Here is an 18,522-nt window from a genome sequence, read left to right as displayed (position 1 = left end):
CTGAAGTCCTCTGCGAAGTGGCAGCTGTGCTACTTGTTGATGGCCTGAGTAACTAAGGAATGCTGACAGTGGCTATGGCAGGGAAAGTTCTGCTATTGGGGGTCATGGGAGGCCAACACATACTTCTTCAAGGTCAGTGACCCTGTCCTGAGCCTCATGCTTACCCACCTCATCATGAAAGGTTCCCACACAAGTTTCTGAAGAAGACCTGGCTCCACCCCTTGACACCAGCTTTCCCTTTGAACTACAGGGGACTTTCCTGCCATGATGTGAGGCCACACACAGCAATTACTGCCATAGAAGTCAACCCTGCAGGGCTAAAAAATGCAAATGCAATACAAATAAAACCTAAGAGAGAGTGGGACGTCTCAGTGGAAAAGGACAGTACACAGTCATCCACTGGTGACGAACCATCTCTCTGCACAGTCTGGAAATGCCTGTGAACATCTGTGACACTCAGCCCACTGTCTGAAGCACACTGTTTTCAATAGTAGTGCCCTCATTAACACACGGTCTAAAAACAAGCAAGTCAGAAAACCAAATACTGCCTGTGACCACTCCAGGGGAGGAGTTGTGTAGGTCTATATCCCATGATCTCCACCAGCAGAGTAAGGTGCCATCACTGTGTGCCAGAAACCATGCTGGGTACCTGGAATTAGCCACATGTACACACTACATGGCCTCACGTACACACTGCATTACTGTTTACAAAGCACTGTCACGGAAACTTCTCTGGTTCTAACAAATGCGTTGTGATATATCAATGATCTCTACTTGAAGGTAATTGAGACTCAGAGATGTTTAAGAACTTGTTTAAGATCACAGGGCTCGTGGGTAGCTGAAACACTGGTCTTTGTATTCCCTACAACAAAAACCACTGGTGATAGTACAGCCAAAATGATAGCATGGTGAAGCCCAGACCCTCGGGGTCCACAGCCTCAAACCTGATCCTTGGTCTTGACTCAAACATTAGTCCTAGTGAAATATTGATAACAGTTTCTTGCCTATGTATGGACTTGCTAAGGACATTCACATACTTATGCTCACTTGCAGAAGTTAAGGAGCAGAACAGGAGCTCTGGAGACAGGAGTCTGATTCTCACTCTGTCTCTTAAAACCCTGTACCCCAGCAGGAAGGCTTCCTCACCCTGAACTCTTGACCACTCTCTGTGAGACAAGACTGATCCCTTGCCAAATCCCTTGAATTGCAATTGGGAACTAAGTAATAAAAACGACTGTAAAAAGCATTCACCACATAAAAAGTTCTGTGAAGGCTATGAAATACTAATGGGTTCTGTGAGATGGGTTGTGACGAGCAGGTCTAAGAGGGAAGGAAAAGACAGGAGGATCTACTTGTAATAGAAAATTGTCAGCCTAAAAACCTTTAGGCAAGCAAAAATTAGTAACTATAAAAGGAGAATGATGGGGAGCAGGGGCAGGGAGCTTGCTGGTGCTGTCACAAGCAAGGAACCTCAGAGTTAGCAAGGAACCAATAGCCTGGTTCTTGCAAGCAAACAAGAGACAGGCATCAATAGCAGTAACATAAGTCAGTCCCCAAACCACACACACTCAAACTGAACAGCCTTAATCACATAGTCTTCAATGTCAAAGCACAAGGTTCAAGCCTGAGATACGATGATCTCCAAGTTATATACCCTCCCAGAATCCTTCAAGGCAAAGCCCCTGGGGGTTGGGGTGGAGGATGGAGGGAGAAACGTGTGTGGGACAGGAGAAACTGAAAAAGAAAAATGTCTTGGAAAGGGCTGGCCGGGGAGCATGGGAGTGGCCCAACTCCAGTTCCGCTGAGGAGGATGTGACTAAGCAAGTCTGTCCCTGTCTCAGGGCCTCAGTTTCCTCATGTGTACAATGAGGGATCAGAGCACTGTGACCACCAAGGCCCCAGCCCGTGCTTGTAAGGCAGGAACTGGCTGTCAGCTTGCTGCTTCCACTGACTACAAGCTTTGATGACCATAACATAGGTTTTTTCCAGCCAAGACTGATAAGTTGGAAAATAATTAGAAGGACAACAGTAGGAACTAAGTTACCTGATATTATTCTAACGACAAACTGCATCTGGAATCCGTTTTCCCCTTTCTATTCTGCTGACATGGTATAGATTAGGTTCGGGGAGAACCACTAAAGATGGCACCATCCAGAGATACTCAAAATGGCAGTTCCCACCCTACGGGACATCTCTGTAAAATAAAAAGACAAAGGAACACATAACCACAACAGAGCACCATGCCATTGGTCCCCTCTGAAACCCTACTTTGCATACTAAGGTAACCAATAACCGCAAACCTAAAATTCACCTAATTAACATAAGGCCTCAACAACTCCCATTGGATATTTCATTTAACTCCTCATTAACATAAGCTATGGCTAATCAGAACAACACAACTCACCATAAGAAGAAATATAAGCCCAACCTGGGGGGGGGGGGGTGCGAGGGGAGGCTAGACCTCATGCATAGGCCTCCCCCATGCTGCCTGTACAGGGTCCCATGCTGCTGCCTGCGCAAATAAAGCCTTCCATGCCTGATTTCTCATCTCGTGCCAGTCTTTGCTAATCGCCAACCTTTCAGTATAGGCCAGTATCTTCTGCCCTAGAACACTTCAGCAGCCTCCTAAGCTGGGTCCCTGCCTCTGGTCTTGACCTGCTATCACTCTGCCACCAGAGCTCTCTGAAACACAGATCCAATGAAGCTCTCCTCAGAGAGTAATAAAAGACCCTTGTCCCCTCCCAACCCATGCCATCACCCTTAGCTCAGCCTACCAGACCTTTACAGTATAACAACTCTCCCTAGCCAGCCCTGTGTCTCACAGTCATCTCCAAACACACCTTTATACTCTCCAAACACTCTTAGGCCTCAGACCTATGCATTACTGATCAAGGTCCCTCTGCCTGGAAAGCTCGTCGTTCACCCCGTCCACCACATGAACTCCTACTCACTCTTCAAAACCCAACACAAATGTTTTATTTTCCATAAGCATTCACCAATTCTTCCAGGTGGTTGGTCAGTACTTTCTTAGTGTTCCCATTAACACTTTGCTCATCACTTTATCAGGGCCTTAGTTTTATTTCAGTCCCTTTCTTATGCTAGAATGAAGATCCTTGAAGGCAGAGCCTGACTTAGTTTTCTTTGTAAGCCGGTATCCAGCATTTCCATCTGGCATGTGGTAATCACTCAAAACACATGTACTGAACTTGAGATAAGAGATTGAGTTGTATGTAATCACACATATATGTGGGGTAAAAGGGGCAAGGAGTCTGCAGATTGCTTCATGGCACTAGGTAGATATTGATCTTGATCTTAAAAAATCAAAGGTTTACAACAGGTAGAGATAGAGTGGCTGGGGACTCCAGGAAGAGAAAACAGCATAAGCAAATACATGGGTTCAGAAACAGAAATGTTCAAGGACAATACAACCACCTGGCTGTGCAAGGGAAAAGTGAAAGAGCAGCTGCAGGTGCACTTACGCCTAGCACAGCTAATCTTGCATCCCTCACCTCTTCACTCAGTACTCCAATTTTCAACCTGTTGGTGAGACTGCCTGATGCCACCTGTGGCAGCTATAGCACAGATGATCCTCAATCCAGTCCTGGGACTCTAGAGGCCCAAGGTTCTGGGACAGTAAAAACAGTCATCCTCCCCCATGACTGCTATCCTCTGGTTGCAGTTAACTATGTCACTCCCTCTCTTCATCTAGTAAATATTCCCAGAGCACTCCCACGTGCCAGGCACTCTTCTGAGCACTGGGAATATGGCCATTAACAAAGTAGACATCATTGCAATCCTCAAGAAGCTTAAACTGGAGGGAAGGAGACAAGCAAATATGTAAGGTGAAGTGGTGATCTGTGTTTGTATCGTGTCAATAAATAGTGTTCATGTTTGTTCACTTAACAAACAGCTACTAAACATCTTCAGGGCACCAAAGATGAGAGGGATTCAAAGATGAGAAAGACAAGATGTTATTCGCTTGGTCAGGTGCAATTGCTAAGGTCTGTCTCCTCTCACCAGAGAATAAGCAGCTCTTTCATGCCTTTATCTGTGAGTTATCAAAATGCAAATGACCCACCTGAGGCAGGTAGGGGACAGGAAGGACTGTGGTTGATCCTTCTGAGTCCTGAGCCAGAAAGCTTTCCTGGGGGAAGGATCAGCATGATCCAGGGAAGGAAAGGATCCAACAGGAGCAATTTGGTTAAACTCCAGAGAACACCTAGCATTGTCCCATGTGCCATAAGATCAAGGCAATGACTGAGACCCAGAGTCTCCATCACTTCCCCACCTTGTCACTTTACTGCCCGAACTGCCTCTCTACAAGGGTGCATCAAATCGTTACCACTGGGGTAGTGGCACTGTTGAGAGTGGCAGATGATATGCTAGAGAGGCTCGGGCCTCTCTAGTTAGACTGGCGAGAAAAGACACCCAACAACAGAAGGAACAGTCGCATCTTCAGAGAGGACATGGGATTGAGTAACCTGCTCGCTCATGTAAATCCTCAACTGTTATCTCATAAGGGCCCAATGAGTATGAGCTGAATTAAATTCCAGGAAAGAATGCTGAAAAAGGCCGATTCAAACTTTTTGTGCTTGTGGACACAGAAAAGAGTGGTGAAGAGGCTATAGATAAGGCAGAAATTTGAAACTAAGCTATGTCACTTAGTAGTTGTGTAATTTTATTTCACCAAACTCATTTTCCCATCTGCAAAACGAGACTAATAATCATAAAGCCTACTTTAATTACATATGCACATGGTAAGCACCCAAAAATGTCTCAAAATTATATTATTATTATTAATAAAGAATAATAGGAAAATAAACATTTTCTAGCTTCAACTCTGTGGTTTACCTGCTTCCAAGCATTAATCCCATTAACCCCCCAGCTGCCCAGCCACCCACCAATCTCATTTCTGTGACCTACATTAGGAATGTACCGCATTTCCTCGAAGCCTCTGTCCTCTGTCCGAGGCAGCCTATAGCCGACACCCACAACACACTTCCTTCCTCCCTTCCCCTCCCTCACATTTTCTCCGCCACACATGCACCTTCAAGCAATGGATTTCCACCCAGATACTAGCTTCCTTCATGCAGCAGCACCACTTTATCTCCCCCTTCCTCACCTCTCGAAAGTTTCTGCTAGCAAGTTTCTTCTAGTAAGGAGCAGCCTTCCAAAGCCATATTCCAGGAAATGTCCCCACCCACCACTGCACATACTCAGCTCTGACCTAATGACTGCCCGCCCTGGGTCAAAGTCTCAGGTTCACCGAGCCAATTACTAAGTGTTACTATGCCTCCTGCATTATCATCCAAATATCTAATCCCACAGAGATGGTTCCAGAGCCCTTGCCCAGCCTTGTTCTCCTGTGAATCTCTAGAGAACCACTTAATGGTTCCTATAGCCTACAAGATCAATTTTAATCTTACTTAGCAAAAACTAGAAGTCCTCCCCTTCCTCATTTCTCACAGCCCTCTTCATGCTGGCCATTCAAAACACGGCCTTCTTTCCTGTACCTGCACATGCCACACTACCTTTGCCCAATAGGTCCTTCTCTCACCTGTTCTTCTTCCACTTGGGCAAGCTCCTAAAGATTCAGTTCAGACATCACTTCTTCTATGATGGCTTCCCTGAGGTTGACCCTCCTCAGTGCAGAGCAGCCAAAACATGTCTCTGAAATAGCACCTAATACATTGACACCCATCTGCCCCCCACCCCCACTCCACCCCCACCCACCCACCCCCCACACACACAGAGCCCTGAATGCTCCTCAAGGACAGGGACCATGTCTTCCTCCTCTTTGTACTTCCAGGGCCTAGCTGGTTTCTGGTTCACAGTATGCAGGTTCCAGAACGTGTGAGCTTCATGCTTCATTCTCCTTTCTGTGTAAAAATAGCTGTAAGCTCTCAGTCTCTGGTTTTACCACGTTACTTGCCATTTTCTATCTCACTGTCCTTTTTCTATTTAATGCAGCAAATCTCTGCGCTAAAGGTGTTTCCCAGTCCTCACGAATTATATTATGTCCTTGGCCAAAACCCCATCATGATTCCAGTATCTTATGCCAAAGTTCTAAAATTAAATCCAATCCGACTTTTCCCCTATCCCAATTAACCCATGCTAGTTCCATAGCAGGGGAAGTCACGTTATCACCAAGAATCAAAAGTTCTGGGTTGTAATTTTGAGCACATCTCTAATTAGCTGGATGGCCTTGAGTAAGGGTTAAAATGGAGATGGCAGTGTCACCAGGCCTAATTGTCAGGGGATCTTTGAGATTCAAATGTAATAATTGATGGGAAAATGTTTTATAAAGTGCAAAGCACTATATATTTATAAAAGATATGATTAACAAATTTTACCAAATTTAAACCACTGACTATAAGATGCGCCATTATCAACGTAGAATGAAAAAAACTGTTCAGTTATTACAGGACAACTGTTAGTATAAGGCAACTGGATTTCAGTAATATGAAAATGTGGAAAAGTATATTTTAAAATTGATTTAATACAACTTATTTGTCTCAATAAAATAAAGGAAACTGCTATAAAATTTTCATATTTGCCAATGGCACATAATAGTTACTCAATAACATAGGTCAAGTACATGAACACCCACTTATAATATTCTCATGCCAAATTATGGCCTCTCTCAGTGGAATTGGACAGCAGGAAGCCTCCCAATGCCAATACCTCTCCTCTAAATCATGTCCCAGCCTGCTCAAAATGCTCAAACGATGACTTCAAGTCACATCCAAATTCCCTAGCCTGGCATTTTTAAAGCCCTTCATAATCAAGTCTCCTCTCCCACCCACCACGACCTGGAACTATCTTCTCCCCCACTCCCCCAAAGGGATCACCTCTCCACCAAAATGTGTCACTCCGAGAAGGGTCCTACTCACTCCCAGGCATAGTGATGAGCTCAGCTGCTCAGTTTCTCCTCTCTCTGCATATCCCCAAAGCCAACTCTAGGCCCATGCTGCTTACAGGAGCCTGACCCTGGGGGACTGCCTGACTCAAAGGCCCCAGACTTGTCCGTTGTACCCCTACCATTCAAACAGCTAATCCCACCTAGAGTTTACATCCTAGACTGTAAAGGCTTGGGTGTTGGCATTGAGGGCCGCCTTGAAAAAATTAAATGCAAGATACACCTTCTTTGTTCCCTTTAACTGCCCCCTGGTGCTGGCAGGAATCCTGCAGGGAGAGAACCCTCATGGGTGCTCTGGTCACCCACTGACCATTGTTTACTGTAGATTCTAGAGATAGCACCCACCTTCATGGACCTCTATTTGATTCCCTGCCTGTAGTGGGTAAGGGACAGTGAGGATGGATGAGTTAGCTGCTTTCTAAAGATGCTTCCATCCACATTTTCCCTCCCTTCACTTAGAGGCTTTCTTAAAATGTACACGTGCAAGCACAGGTAAGCCATTAAGTCACTAACACCTTAGTAGAAAGTTTTTATTGGGGAGGCAAAAAATTCAGAAAAGAGGGAAGAGGTCGAATGAGAAATGGGATTGGAAACAAAGTTAAGAGGGTCTAGGTTTAGGAAAAGTAACTCAGAGATGACCCTGAATTTTTGCGGATCGTTTTGTGTTGAGTTCGGGGAAGTAGAGGATCCCTTCGAAAGAAACCGGAGAGATTTTTCAGTCCCCCAGTACCCCAGGGTCCCACAGACACTGCCCTGCCCAAGTACCCAGGCATAATTCCATTGATTAGTTCATCTCATGTCACACCTTCCCCCCAAACCTCATGCCCCCAACACAGTAACATTTACAGTGTCATTTCCACTCCCCACACTTCACTTAGTCTTCTCTAGCCTGCAGTTCCCTCGCAGAGATGGCCTTCCTCCATGTTGCAGGCTGTCTCTGGAAAACTCCTCAACCTTTAAAATCCCTGATCAAGCGCAAACCCCTTCAAAGGACCATCTCTGGTCTCTCCGCAGGGTCCAGAAAATCAAACTCCTTTCCCTGAACCGCCTTCAAACTTTATCCATGCCTTTTCCCCAGCACTAAGCACGTTCTACGTTGGGTGAGGTTTGGCTCCCGGTTCAACTGAGCGCACGCTCCCTGAGGGCAGGTCTAGGTCTACACATCCTGCACAGCTACTGACACACAGTGGGTACTGTGTGCGACAAATGATTCCAGAAGGGATATTAGGATCTGGCGCCATCTATCCTAACGACTGCTCGGCCTCTAGTGAATGACGTCCGGAGACAGGCTCCTTCTCTGTGGGCCTCAGTTGCCCCGACTGTAAAATGGGAGGACTTTGGATGACTGGGTCTTTAGGCCCTTTCCACCGTGAGAACTGTGATTCCGCGAAAGCTCTAAGCGGCTGGGCGTGGCCCCGCCCCCTAGGCACCCAGAAATGCCCGGGCAGGGGGTGCGCAGAGTAGGGCTCGGACCCCGCCCAGCCCCAGGGAGACGCTTCCCGAAAATCTCTGGCCCCCTCCCCCACGGCGTGCACCCCGTGATTGGGCCGCGGCAGGCACTTCCGTACCGCGGGCCCAGCGGCCGGGCAGGGCGCGCGCCCGGTGCTCTGCACCCCGCGCTCCTGCCACCCCGGAAGCGCTCGCGCTCGGGGAGGGCTGGGGGTTCCCGAGGCGCCCACGGGTGGAGGGTGGGGGGAAGGAAGGAGCATTTGCAACAATACCTCGGGGAGGAGGCAGCCGGGGCAGCGGCGGCGGCGGCTGGAGGCGGAGGCAGAGACGGAGGAGGAGGTGCCCGGGCACTCCCCCTCCCATTGTCCCCGGTCCCGGACAGGCCCGGCCCCGCGCCCCGCACCGGCCCGGTCGAGCGCGCCGCCCGCACCCCGCGCCCCACTTCCCGGGCGGTGCAGCTAGCCCTTACCTTGCAGCGCCCGGCTCTCCCCCGCTCGCTAAAGCTACTTATCCCGGGAAAGCTCGTGCGGGGCCCGGGAGCGAACCTACAGACAAAAAGTGAAACTTCGGCAGGGCTGGAGCGGCTGCTGGTTGGTGCCTTTCCCCCTCCTTCCTCCCCACCGTCCCACCCCCTCCCCTCGGTCTCCCGTGCGGTGCCCTGAGAGCTGGAGGCTGACGTCAGGGGCCTGAATTCCTGACTTTGCCTGCACGCATTTGTCCATGTAAGGTATGGGAAGGCGTGTGCCCGCGGGGCCGCCGCGCTGCGCTAGCCTGGCGCGGGAGGGGGCGCCCGCAGTGGGCAGTGGCTTTGCCAGAAGGTGGGCGCACGGAGGGCACTGCATTTCCTGGGAGGAAGAGGAGGAGACGCGGGAATGCGGGGAGCTTGCAAGAGAGGAAGGGGAAGAGGGAGGTATGGAGGCTTTGACTGCACTGGAGGAAGAGGAAGGAGACGTAGGAGGAAGCAGCCGAGTCGAAGGGCTGCTGGAGAAATGGGGGAACCTGTGTCTACTATTAAGCCGCCAAATTGGTGCCTCGAGCCACAGTGAAAGAGATCCTGCCCTGGAATCCCCTTCCAAGATGTTCCTCGTGAGCCCCGCCCTGGATTCCCAGCAAGACTCAAAACTTACAGGATATCAGAGCTGGCTGGCAAAGACCAACTTCCAGCCTGTCCATTTCACACATGAGAAAACTGAAGCACTTTAAGGGAAATGACTTGTACAGCGTCATACACACGACAGATGCCAGGAGCTGTTCCCCGGGCGCTCTGCCTCCCGGCTTCCTGCCTCCAGGCAGGGCCCTGACTCCCTCCTTCCCCCGGAGCCTTGAACCAGATTAGACGTCAGCAGGGAACGCGGACCACCCAGTGAAGTGATTTCTACCTTCCCTTGGCCCCAGAGCCATTCCTGGAAGGTTCTGGTTGACAGTGAACCCTGAATAGCAATGACAATCAGTTGCTTCAGGGCAACTTCCTCTGTCCCTTGCTCAAATAACGTTTACTTCACAGCCCTGCCAGGAAGCCCAGAAAGCTTGCTCTGTACTTATAGCTTCAAAAAAGTCTGTGACCTGGGTGAGCTGGTTTGAACAAAAACAAGCCTGTTCTTGGAAGGTTTGAGTCGGATTTTTTTCCTCTGACATTTCTAAGTGTGAGCATGAATAAGAGCTACCATTTACCGTGTTAAGGGTTGTAAGGTGTGGCAGCGTTGCCTGGAAGGCACTCTAAGACTTGAGACTTGGTTTCCTTGTATCTCTATCCTATTAATATTTGAAATAATCCCTCACCTCAGCACAATATAAAAGCACTTCCTTGCCCGTTTATTACACCTTCAGGTGAGTTGAATTGTATTCCCCTCTTACATTTGAGGCAAAAAATTTAGGTAAAGTGACTTCCCCAACACACAACAACTGACTGAGCAAGCACCTGAACTCACCTCCAGGTCACCTGACTAATCCCATGCTCTTTCCACCCAGCTACCTGGCCCTGACCTCGCAATAGGACCTAAATCCCATTCACCAATGCTGAAAGTACACCATGAGTAAGCTGTTCATGAAAACTCCAAAATGTTGTTCTGCAATTGAATTTTGGTGGGATTCTTTTGACCAAGGATTGAGGAAATAAATGTAAAAAACACGTATTATTGGACTTATCAGTTATTGAGCACCTTCTTTGTGCAGGGTCTTTCAATTCAGACATTTCTGAGCTCCAATTACTTAACCTCCCTGTTCCTCTCACTTTCTCATCTACACATACGAAAATATGAATGTAGTAGCAGAGAGATAGGTCAACAGTACCCACCCATTCCAACAATAATGAAACATTTTTTTTCTTTGCAACTAACATGGATTGAAGTGAGAAATATGAGCTCTTAAAGAGATGTTGTTCCAGGATTTTAAAAAGATCAGATCCTATTATGAAACAATTCACTCACTCTATCTTAAACATTTCAGCAAACCCTAGTTCTGAGTACTACCATTTAGTATGAAAAAAAAAAAAAAAAAAAAAAAAGCCAGTATCACACAAAGTAAGAATGAATTCACCCAATCCTCTTCAGATATAACGGGACTTGTCCAGCATTTTTTTTTTCCAGTAACCCACTTATAAAGAATAATAGGGTTCTAATGAGGATTAATAAGATTTAATAAGGTATAATTAGAGTAATTCATTTCCTACATCATACACATTATAAGAGTGCTGGGTTGGATACAGAAATGCTACTAATTATGTTGAAACTGTTGTATGGATGTGCTGGGAAAGATCATTGTGTTTCTTCTCCTGAAATATTTATGAATCGCTCAGGTGGGCATGGTGTTAGCATGAGCATTATAGAAAGTTAATCACAAAAGATAAATTTGACTCAGGAGGTACTCACCAGGAGCACAAGTGGCAAAGTCATAAATTAGATGCTTGGTAAGCCACACACAGTGTTGTCATCAGTGCTAACCCAAACCAAAATCTGTATTCTTATTTGCTGCTCTGGTATCTTTTGTACTCTCACTTTTCTCAACATCCTGTTAAAACTTTCTGTGTGCAGGAGATTGGGCCAGAAGGGAAGATTGTGTAAATCTGCAGACCCAGTGCTAGAGAAATACAGGTTTACCAGTTCAGAGACTAAAAGAAGCGCAGGATTTCAGGTGGTGTGGGGGCCAACAGCAGCATTCTCTTTGATCCAGTGATGGCACAAAAGACTTGTAGCAGGCGGGCTGTGGTCCCACCGTTTGCTTGCATCCGTTACAGTCTTGTACCCGAAGGCCTTTAAAGTGTAGCTCCTGCCAGTCCTTTTTTTTTTTGGAGTGTTTATGATATGCCAGGCAATATTCTAAGGATTCTTCCTATGCAGCTTACTTAACCCTCACAGAGCCCTTCTGAGGTTGGCATTGTTATTTCTCTATTTTTTCCATGAGGAGACTAAAGCCTGGAGAGGTTAAGCAGCTTACTCTTACCTAGAGCTAGTACTTGGGTAAGCTGAGGTTCCACCCTGACCCAGTCAGCCTGGCACCTCTCTCGCCAAATACTGAGTGATCACCTGGTCTCAGTTTGAACACTCCAGTGTGGGCAACTCACAATTTCCTGCAGCTGACCAAGAGGAAGGAAAAGCTATGAAGAAGCTACTGGAAAAATAATGACAAGAGGGCCATGGAAGATGGAAGGTGAATACCAATCTGATGTTGCCCCTCCCCAGGTTAAAACCCGTCAGGCCAAATTTCTTAGTATGGTTTGCAGATCTCCTCATGATTTGTCACCTACTTGTCCCTTCAGCCCCATTTCTGCCATGCCTTCACACACCCCACCTTCCAGCCAGTGGAAGTTCTAGTAGTTTCCCAAGCACATCTTACTTCTCCATGAGTATCTACCTTTGCATGGGTTCTTCTTGCTCTTGGGAGCACTGTTCCTTCTCCACCAACCTGGCACCCCTTTACTCAACCCTTCAGACTCCTCTTAAGTATCACCTCCTCTGAGAAGCCCTCCCTTGTCTACTGCCACCTCCAGCCTACTCAGTGTCCCCACAGAGTGCTCCTGTCAATTCGTGCTTACCCTTGCCTTGCCCTAAAATTGCTGTGCAACCTCTTGGCATGTCACTTCCTCTTTGGTATCAGTTCCTTTACTCATACCATTAGATTCTTGGATTTGATGTTCTCCAGTACTCTCCCAGCCTCTTCTTTTTATGTTGTATCCTACCCACTGACCAAATTCATTTTCCCAAAGCGTGGTATGCCACATTATATGCCGAAACTTGCAAAGGTTTCATAATATCAACCAAATTAAGGTAAATCCTTTACTTGTCCCTTCCTCATTCCATGATCAGGTCCTAATGGACTTTTCCACCTATAGGCTGCACCTCCAACACCCCCTTCTCCATCATCCCCCCCCCCCCCACACACACACACAAACACACTCACCTTCCTTCATTTCCTGCCTCTGGGTTTTTCTCATTTAGTTTCCTCCTCTTAAAACTGAAAGACTCTCCCAGGCCCATCTCCACAAATGCAGATGCTACCTTTCCTGCCGGCCCCTTCTCAAGGAATCTCCTCCTTGTTGCCATTCCTTCCAATCCCCCTCCATTGATATGAAAAAGAATTTCTCTGTCTTTTAAGGAAGGTAAACATTTGATTATCCCATTGCATTGTGATTTTTCATAAGCATGTTCAATCTCTTTCTCTCAAACATAAAATCCTTTACAATAGTCTTCATGTCTCATTCATTTCTCTTCCCAAGCAGCCAAGGCAATACCTGGGGCACTTACAACCAAATGTTATCTAGTACGTGAGTGAGTGAATCCTTCATCTTGGCCAGAAAAGCAGCACAATTGATGCCTTCTCTCTCAGATTAAGGTATGTTATCTTAGACCATGACTCTGGGCAGATGCCAGGAGGAGCACGAAGAAGAAGGGAGAGGACTAAAATTTGTCATTTGTTACATTGTGTTTATATGCACTGTTCTAGGCCTTCCAACATTTAGCATACATGAATTATATAAATTACCCGAGGATATAGTTCTGCTATAAGAATAGACACGAAATTAAAGCAATGGTTATTTTGCAACTTTATATCAAACAAATTCTTTAAAAATATCTAAGGCCATCTTTTTTTCTGGGAAGAATAAAGTTCAAGTGGCAGTTTTAATATGCGGTGTATCCTGTTCTGTAGCTGAATATAGTTCTCCTCCCAAGACTATAGTACCAGTGTGTGATGCAAACAAGGCCCCTGGGTGACAGTGACTCTGGCCACATCAGCCTTTTGAAAAGAGATGAAAACTTGATGTGGTAAACAGTAGCAGTAGGCTTGTAGCAAATACAGCATTGAAGATAATACAGCAGTTTACGAAAGGTTTGTTTACTCTGTTCTCCACACCTCGTTACACAATGGGAAAAAATGATCTCAATGTAAAAAAAGAATACATTGTCACACTTCCCAAATGAGTCTTTTCTCCCCTTCTTCCCCTCACCCCCCAAGGGAAAAAATGGTGTCACAACCTACTTTCTTCAGAGGCATAGAGGTGAGTGGCTATAGAGTTATCACGTTTTGTTTTTTGCCAGATCACAGGATCAGATTATCTAAATGTCTTTTGGTTTATCCCAACTCAGCCTCCTGCACCAGTCTGCTGGCTTTTGACCCAGGCAAGCCCAGGATCTAGGAGAGCTATGACCATGCCTGGAAGCCTATGAATCTTCAGAAGTCAGGCAGTGCAGTCTAACAGTGGGAGCCAGTCGGTGGCAGTGGAGATGCTGGTAGGCAGACCTTTAATCCCTCTTGGGTTCACTATCAATGAAAAGTTTCAAAGAAGCTCAAACACAGAAGCAGACAGTTTCTGCCACCTTTTTTTTCCCTCCCACTCTAACAACATGTATCTGCTTTGCACCTACTAGCCTTTTTAACCCTGGGAATACAGTATCAAGAAGAATAGACTCAGTTCCTACCCTACACAGGAACACAAAGATAATACATAATACCAACTCCAGGGGGAAGGGTCTGTAGAGACAACTTGACTGAGACCTCCCACCGGCTTACCAGATGGACTGGATCCACTGCATCAGCTGCGATCCTCCTTTAATGTTGATGGAGCAGGCAACCATGGCCCTGGAGACACACCCCAGGACCTACTGGGAGAACACAAACATGGGGTGCATATTTCTGTCTTCACACAGCAGCAGAAGGAGGTAAAGGATGATATCTAGGGGTTTGGTGTCTGTGGCCGAAGCTTCACTTGGTGGCCTCAGTGGCTCCTTTAGGAAGTTGCATAAGACTGTTGCTGCTGAAGAACATCGACTAGTTTGTGGTGATTTGAGCACCTGGGAATAGGCTTTAGGATGCACCTTGCCTCATTTATGGCTGCAGTCCAGTCTCACCCACTCCTTGGGCATCATGGCAGACAGAAGGGCAATTTTAGATGAATGGAAAGAATTCCACAATATATGTATCTGTATCTATATATCTATGTATAGTTTCTTTCTCTTTTTCTCTCTCCATATATACACATAAATATATAATTCTCTCTATATATATATACATATATATTCTATATATATATTCTATATATACACACATAAATATATATTCTCTCTCTCTATATATATATATATATATCTTTTATATACATATAGGAGGGTATTTCAAAAAGTTCATGGGAAAATAGAATTGACAGATAATATGAATATTTCCAGGAACTTTTTGAAGTACGCTTGTATATACAGTTTACTTGATGTATAATTTATATACTATAAAATTCTTTCATCTTAAGCATACAAGTGTTTTTTAGTAAACTTAGTAAATTTATGGAATTGTATAACCATCACTGCATTTTAATGCAAGAGCAGATCCATCGAAGAAATCTTGCCCCCATTTACAGTCATTCTGCATTCCCACCTGCAGACCAAGAACAACTACTAATCTACTCTCTGTCTCTATAAATTTGCCTTTTTTGAACATTTCATATAAATGGATCATATAATGTGTGAACTTTTGCATCCAGTTTCTTTCACTTAGCTTAATGTTTTCAAGGTTCATCAATGTTTAACATAATGTACTAATACTTTTTTTCCTTTTTATGGCCGAATAATATTCCATTGTATGGATATACCACATTCTATTTACCCATTCATCATTTGATGAACATTTGGATTATTTCCACTTTAGAGCTATTGTGAATGATGCTGCTATGAACATTCGTGAACAAGTTTCTATGTGGACATATATTTTCATTTCTCTTGGTTATGTAATATTTTTAAGTGAGGGGGAGAGTACAGATGTATAAAAAAGGATTTGAAAGGGTGTGCTCTAAGGTTTTAAAAGTAGTTGTCTTTAAGTGGTAGGATTGTTTTTTCTCTTTGCTTATCTACATTTTCTAATTTACATGTTTATTGTACATACAATACATGTTTATTATAAATAATAAACATAAATATTAAGGGTTTTTAAAACAAAAAACAAGCAAATATTTGGGAAGATACAGTACCTCCTTTTACACTTGAATCTTCTCAGCAATCATGCTAGATGGCTTGTGATGGGATATTATTTAATGAGATCTTTACCTATATTCCTAACCCTGGGCTCTTCATTCACCCAGTTAGCTGAGACAGTCTGTATTAGTGCATTCCTAGAGAAGGATTGAGGTAAACCTCAAACTGAATGAGACTAGGTTTCTTCTACTTTGCAAAATCAATTTAATTTTAATTGCAAGCTCCCAATTACAGATAATTTTCAAATTTTTATTTCTTGCTTTTGAGTTTGTATACTAAAATTAGTGTCCTTACAAGTTATCTAGCCTTTATCTGAGAATCACCAAACTCATCATGGCCCAAAATTGAAGCCACCTCATCCTGCCTTCTCCACACCTCCCTGTTTCCATTCATGGTACACCAACCTCCACAGTCATAACCTGGGGTCGTTCTTGACTTTTCTCTCTCTAGTTATCAAGTCTGGCTGATTCTGCCCTAAAAACTTCTCTCTCATGTATCTTTGAGGTTATGTTCTCATTATAGTGAAGTCCCATTCTTTATGCATTTAACATTTATGAATTCAATGTGCTAACAGAGAGAAGAAAGAGGTAACAATTTAAATGTCACCAGTGATCCTCTCCACCAAGGTTCTTCTGAGTCGAGATGCAAGACCTAAAACTACTGGCCCACGCTGATGCTCACAATCCTTACCTGCCTTTCATAGTGTGCTCTCTCATCTCACTGATTCTGTTGTTCAAAGATACCCTTATTTTATTCAGCATGGCCCCCATTAGAAGCCAGCTACTTCATCTAGTGCTCAACCAATAAACAGTGATTAGTCCCAAAGGTGGAGGAGGAAGTGGTTATGTTGGATTCCAAAATAACACCATCCTAAGTATTTTTCAAGGAAAATTTCAAGCAAAAATTCTGACTACATGCTTTCATTTTGTCAGTATCAGTATGTTAGATGGGACTCTACTGTATATTCACCAAGAAAATTCAAATGTGGTTTGAGTATACATATTAACACAATGTTAAAATATACAAGCTTGAATAAAAATAGGTATGTGTAGAGAACAGTAGGGCAGTAATTCATCTTTGCATCCCTAAAATAATTTATAAACCAAAAGGACTGGTATTTTTCATCTTCTGTTTGAACCTTACAAAGTCCTAGTCAAGCACACAATATTACTTCATTTGTTAGGGTGATTCATGGAGCACCTTACTAACTTAGTATCTCACCTTTCATTCCTGATCCCCTCTAGTTCCATATCACCCAGGTGGCTGCAGCTTGTAACTTAAGGCACTGAGAAGGCTCTCGCTACAAGGTCTAGCTTCCTTTCAGCAGACTAGTTTATTAGAAGCTTTTTATTTGCCTGTGACACAAGGCATAATAGGCTGAGAAAGAACCAGAATCCTTCAGCATTCCTGAACAGAAATATAAGTAGCTTAAATGGTTTGGGTGGCATTTGTAAATTCCAAGTAGGACTAGTCACATTTCTTTAGGTTTCCCATGGAGGTGTAGTTGAAATGAATCACACAACCACATGGCTGAGGCTTAGGCTAGGCTAAGGCTAGGAGGCAGGAGATGGGTTCTAGCCCCAACTCTGCTGATAAAAGTGTGATCCTAGACAAGTCGTTTCCTCTCCCTGAGCCTCAGTCATTCTTTCATTTATTCATTCATTTATTTATCTATTGGATGGTGATCCTAATCTCTGTCTCATCTTCCTTTGTATCTTTATGACATGGATCCAGATAAAATAATAAATGGAAAAGTATATTGCAAACTGTAAAAACTATGCAAATGTGTGGAACTATTCGTATTGGAATTCTTGATTCCTAAGACAGTTTTTTCTATCCCCCCTCAATCTTTTCACTACAGCTCTCAAAGTTAGCCTCCATGGTTCTCTCATAGTCTATATGGCTCTTGATTTGTCAGCTCATTGGTGAGAATGAATCCAATAAACCACAAAGAGACCCAAATTCAATATACATTGAGCCTTGATTTCCCCAAGTAAAGTGTGGATAACTTTCCAAGTAAAGCATGGATAACTTTTCCAGCACCAAGCTCTTAAATTGAGGGTTTCTGAACTGAGGTCTAAATACTCTGAGTGCTTTTCTTTAAGGAAGAAAACTGGTTGCTACATTGGGTTGATGGCTGAATCTCCAATTAAATTCTTTAAAGCACATAGCTTTGACATTTTATTCCTACTTCTGATTACATTTAAAGAATTATGCTTGATCACTGTGGCAGATGTAAGAGAAACAGATTTGATTTTGTTTCCTTCTACTTTATGATGACTAATTATTACAGTTCAAAAAATTATCTAAATTGCAATATCTTCTATTGCATGTGTACCACTTAATCAAATGGCAAGCAGCATTCATTGGGGTGAAGAGATAAAGAGAATTAAGAATCCTGAGCATTTTATCTGTTCCTGTCACTAACTCATTGCTTAAAGTTTGACTCTCAGATGATAATCTTTTATACTCAGTTTGTCCTTCTCGAGAGTGGGTATAATGCTAGAAAATCTCCGTGACCCAGCACCTTCAGTCTTAAAGTCTGAAAAACAACTGTTAATCATCTGGTAATGGTGTGTTGCTAGCTAAACAGGGTGACCATCCATCCAGGTTGTTCTGGACAATTCTAATTTATGCCTATTATCTCAGACTACTTACCAATAGCATTGCTTTTCACTCTCAAAAGTGGCCCAATTCAGATGA

At 44.4% G+C, this 18,522-nt stretch overlaps 1 protein-coding gene across 8 annotated transcripts in view; it reads right to left on the bottom strand.

The window, feature by feature from the left end:
• LPP (LIM domain containing preferred translocation partner in lipoma) overlaps positions 1–9,530 on the bottom strand; it is a 670,167-nt gene extending 660,637 nt beyond the window's left edge. For 6 of the 8 annotated variants that reach the window (XM_063111717.1, XM_063111724.1, XM_063111706.1 and 3 more), the window contains exon 1: positions 8,838–8,983. The gene's annotated coding sequence lies outside the window, so the exon portion shown is untranslated. Of the gene's footprint in view, positions 1–8,640; positions 8,984–9,495 lie in introns of those variants that run through there. The other 2 variants (XM_063111732.1, XM_063111742.1) reach the window with 2 other exon arrangements.
• Positions 9,531–18,522: the final 8,992 nt, after the last annotated feature.

Source organism: Cynocephalus volans, chromosome 1, assembly GCF_027409185.1.
Source record: "Cynocephalus volans isolate mCynVol1 chromosome 1, mCynVol1.pri, whole genome shotgun sequence".
NCBI classification, from domain to species: Eukaryota; Metazoa; Chordata; class Mammalia; order Dermoptera; family Cynocephalidae; genus Cynocephalus; species Cynocephalus volans.
The sequence above is the reverse complement of the archived record's forward strand: the minus strand, read 5'-3'. Positions and strand labels throughout refer to the sequence as shown.